Source organism: Pteropus alecto, unplaced genomic scaffold, assembly GCF_000325575.1.
Source record: "Pteropus alecto unplaced genomic scaffold, ASM32557v1 scaffold79, whole genome shotgun sequence".
NCBI lineage: Eukaryota > Metazoa > Chordata > Mammalia > Chiroptera > Pteropodidae > Pteropus > Pteropus alecto.
In genome coordinates, this window is record NW_006494612.1 from 17,257,774 (window position 1) to 17,263,141 (window position 5,368).

The following is a 5,368-nucleotide window of genomic DNA, read 5'->3' on the forward strand; positions in this document are numbered from 1 at the left end:
ACAGGGCTATTCTCTGCTTCAGAACCAATGTCCACTTTTAGGGGCTAACCCCTGTATTAACCATCTGACAATTGTTGACATACAGCCTGATTACAATGGTTCTTCTACTAAAAATATTCTAATTCCCAGAGTCTGCTATTTTTCTTTCTTCTTCTGCAAAGATTTCTCAGTGTGACTTCATTTTCAGAAGGGGATGGTGGCAGGTCAGAAAAGAGTGATGTGGGTTCTTTGAGAACTTCCAACATCAAGTTTATTTCTCTTTACAGCAGTTCTCCCTACTGTTTACCTTCATTCCCTGCTCTGCTCCATTCCCAGTGCTACCTCATTCCCACTTCTTTTGAGTTAGCTTTGTTTGCAGTGGCGTTGTTGCATGTTTGAAATGTGGTCTCTTGAAGATGGCGATGCAGTTTGGAGTCGGATTTCTCTTTGAACATCTTTTGATAAACAGGGTGGTGTGATCTTAATGTAGATGAAAAAAAAAAACCTTATTCTTATGAGTCATTTAAATGTGTACAATGTACACACTGGTACTTAGAGTTTCTGTTTTAATTCTTTTTTAATAAACTACCCATTCTAACCCTTCTGGGTAAATGACTTGACATTTTTCTAGGCTATGAAACAATTAACTAAGACCTTCCTGCAGTTCTTTTGGAGAGGCATCAAGGAAAATTACATTCTGGATTAATTCATAGAAAACATGATTATATAAGAGGCATATGGAGGATTCTAAATATAGAAGACATTGTTTTGAAAACTAGTTTATGGTGAAGACATTAGTGGTGATGGTATTGGTGGTAATAAGGCTAACTCTAGGCCACTCACTCTGCTGAGCTCTTTTAAATATGTTATTGCATTAATCTTTCTGACAGCTAAGGAAACTGAATCTCAGAAAGACCAATCATTGTGGCTTGTTCTTGCATAGCTCTTCTAGGAATGCTGCAGTTAGAGTGAAAGCTGTCTAAGGAATCCTCCTGAAAAATAGATCTATGTTCATAGAAAGTAAAGTACAGCTATCTGAGAAGTCTTACCCACATTATCCTGCTGACTACCTCTTACAGTCTGTCTATTTGATCAAATGAAAGCAAACAGCAAAACACCTGCGAAGAATATGCTTGGGGTCAATTGCTGCAGAGAAAGGAGTGAACATTGAGACTCCAGAACAAGGTAAAACTATGTTTGAAAAAACTGAGGGGGTGTTGAGAGGCTGTGCATCATTCTCTATATAATAATTTATATAGACTTTTCTTAGCAGAACCTGGATGATTAGCAGTGTGTATGATATAGTAGGAGAAACAGTAAAGAGACTAATAGGGTCTTAATTACAGGACCTTATAGTCGAGTTGAAGAGAAAAATCTAATATTAAAAAGTAACAAATACTTATAATAGAAATTAATTCTAAATTAGCTTCACAAAACTCATAGTTTTTCAAGCATGCAGAAAAGGGGAAATATTTTTTAAATGGTCGGTCCACAGAAGGCTGGATTTTAAATGAGGAGGTAAGATACAGATATAAGGACAAGATTATCGTCATGAAATGCTTGAAAATAGGAAAAGAGAATATGCAAGAGGGTGGAAAGGAAGGTATGAGATTGCATACCTGTTTTCCTAGAAACTTTATAACTCACCACTGGGTAGCAGTAACAGAAAACTTTCCTTTTCCTAAGATCTGGGAATGTGATTGCTGCTTTAATTCTCTCAGGGGAATTAGCATGTGTTTGTAAAGCTTATTAGAGGTGCGTGTGTGTGTGGGGAAAACAAAATGAAACACTGTGTTGACAAGAGCTGTCTGTAAATGTCTAGGTTTGGACTGGCTCCATTGCTCTTGGCTTCATACTTTTGGCATATACAACTCAGGTCAGAAAATGTTACTGAAAGGTTTAAAGTAATAATTTTTAGTTGAAAAACTGAAAATATATTTTATTAAGTAAAATACTAAAAATTTTATTTTAAAAATGTGGATAGCTTCCTTTTTTTACTCTTTGCACAAGGCTTTTGGAAGACATTATTTTCATATTAAAAATGTATAGGTTTTTGTTTGAAATGTAGGTTGGAACAGTAGAAAAACAGGAAAAAAAAATCATCCAACATTGTTCTTAAAAAGACTACTTTTTTAAAAGTTTTTTTTTTTTTTTAATTTCTGTCCAGTCTCTTTTACCCATGAAGAGAAATTTAGAGTGGCAAGACCAGAATACATTTATTTTTGGAATCTATATTTCTGAATAGATTTCTATGCACAAGAAAATTATAAACATTATTTGAAATTTTCATAATTCTACATGGGAGCTATATAGATATCTATGTCTTTGTGCATAAAAATTTTTCTCAGAAGATTTGTACCAAACTCTTAACAGTGATTCTCCATAGAAAGAAGAAATTTGGAGTAGGGAGAAAGAAATATTTATGTACACACACAGACACACACACACACACACACACATCCTCTTGTTGGAAGTAGCATATACTACTTCTGAAGTTAACAAAAATAAATTCAAAAGTCAGTCCAGCACCTGAGGCCTTGATTATAGATTTTTTTTAATTTACTTAACAGTTTATTGTGAGAATAAAATTAATAAATAAATATTTTATAGTCTCTAAATTAAAAATAATCTATCCAAATATCTTAACAGTTAGTTAAAGCACATAGAACATATTCTTTAATAAAGTTATATTCATCTTCACATCATTGCCTCTCTGAATTGAAAGATTAGCTTCTATGAACACAGGCAAGATCTTTAATTCAAACAAATTGAGTACAAGATCAGTTTGGATTAGAAGGAGTATGCAATTTGACTAAAATTAGTTAAAGCTTTTAATGTTGTTAAGTAGATGTATAACTCTACTAATTAAATTTTTTCAAATAAATGTGTTATAATTGTAAGCTTTTTAGACAGAAAGATGGTAAGAATAAAATGATTCTTTACTATGGATGATTTTGTGTCCCCAGAAGATATCAGCAATATCAGGAGATGTATTTGGTTGTCACAACCCTGGGAAGATGCCACTGGAATCTAGTGGGTAGATGTCAGGGATGCTGGTAAACATCTCTTAATGTACAGGACAGCTTCTCACCAGCAAAGAATTATGTAAGCATACAGAATTCTCTCCCTATAGTCTAACTTCCAATTTTATTGTACTTTATTACCCTTGATTTTTATATTTCTTGTACTTTCCTTTTTGTTTAAATTTCATTTTGGTTTGTAGTTACTTTTGAAATTTCAGGCTTTTAGTATATATTTTAAATTAGTAATAACTAGAATCTGAGTATGAATATGACAAGTGGGAACTCCCCTACGCTGTAATTTAGGCTGAAAATTGGCACAACTGTGGAAATGAGTTTGGATAGCTTTAAAATATACATGTCTTTGACCCAGATTTCACCTATTTTTAAATTTTAAGACTTTATTATGTCATATAATCTATTGAATATCCTTTTATTGCAAGACACCTCTCTTCATCAACTTGTTCTAAACTGGACTAGTTACTGTCAAGGACTCATGCAGTTGCCCTCCTGGGACTTCTCTTGATGGCTTTTCTAGGCTGAATTCATTGTTCCTTGAATCTTATGTTATTCTCTTTGGTTAACCCTCACATTTTGATAGTATATATCTTCAAATAACTTCTTAAGAAATGATGATACATGTTCTTCCTTACTTTTCCAAAAAAGTCTCGATAATAACTTACTAATTGAGTGATACCTTTTTCATTCCTCAAATCATTCCTGTAAGATTTTAGCATCTTTTCTTTACCTTTGATATTCCAAAATAACATATTTTTAAATTGATTAATTAAAGTCACTAATCGTGCTGGACATTTGGTAACTTTTTTTTCTGAAGTCTGTATTCTTTAAGTCTTGGAAAGTCTTCCATAACTCCTCTGATAAAATTTCAACAGCCTATTTTCTCTATAGCTTTTTTGGGAACTTTTATTGTTTGGATATTGAGCTTTCTGTATTAGACATCTTGAGTTTAATCTTTTTTTGCTCCTACATTTTACCTCCGTATCATTTTTTGTTCTATCTTCTGAGAAATTTTCTTAATGTTATTTTCCAACTCTCTATGGAATTTTTCTTTTGTAAATGCTCTAAAATTTTAAAAGTTCATTCTTAATCTCTATTTTAGCTTATGATATGTATTTCATTCATTTCTATGGCTGCAATGTTATCCTAATTAGAGGAATTTTGTCTTCCAGAATCAACTTTTATGTTTTTTGTCCCAGGTCTTCTCAAATTTTTGTTTATATATTTTGTATCTTCATTGTTTTAAGAGTGAGATTTAAAAAGCTGATTATGGGCTCCATGTACATTGGTAGATATATTAGTTGGTGGACTTTGCTTTGACATGATTGAGTGAGGTCCTGGCTTTGTGGCGGATCCCTGCATAACAGAGAGGTATGTTCTCTCAGGTCATTTGCTAGAAGTAAAAATATAGCTGCTGTGGTTTATATGCAAAAGAGTGGACAAGGAGTGTATTTCTTATTTTCTTCTCCTCTTTGGGAGTGGCCCCTAAGAAAAACCACGAAAAACATGCTACAATTGTTTTTTTTTTAAACCGATTACTCAAAGCAATGGCTTTCACCCTCTTTTGGGACCAATTTACTGACATAGTTAAATGAACAGCCCAAATTTCTAGAGGCTCCATAGGCCCCTTGAGCAACCTAATATCTGAAATACTTTTACATTGGTTTCAACCTGTGGTTTCACTACACTGAGTGAACTCATTCTTCTAACCAATTTTCAGAAGAAGATTAATCTTTAAGAAGGAGAATTTTTAAATGTTTTTTAAAAGTGCCAGAGAAGACAAGCTTGAAGGTAGTAAGGAAATGTGTTAAATAAAAAGAAAGGAATATATAATATCAATGTTCAAATTTATGAAGAAATAATTTTCTGATGGCGAAATAAAAAAAAAAAAGAAGACCCATGAAGCAATGGAAGTTTTTCTGGTCTTTGTAAACTTTCTCAGACTTCTCAAATTTTCCTGTTAATTAGATGTGAACACATTAGTATTGGTTTCCATTGAAAATGGCAGCCACTAATAGATTGTATATTTTAGATATTCAGCTGGGGAATCAGATTGTCTATTTGGGAACATAAATGACATGTTATAGGAAGAAGTAGCAGACAAGTAAGCAAAAAGATTAGGCAACCTTAAACATAGTTGAGAAAATTGGGTGGTTGGTTTTTTAACTTAGTTGTGTACAGAGTAGCTATGGTTTTGAAGTGATATTTGGAATATGAGAAGTCAAGGTGGAACTACAACAGATGTTATATTCATAGAGACCCCAGGGCTCTGTCCTTTGGGTCAGACAGAGCTTCAATCCAGTACCCTGGATAGCTCCCAGGGATGCCAGTATCCCTAAAATCTAAGATCT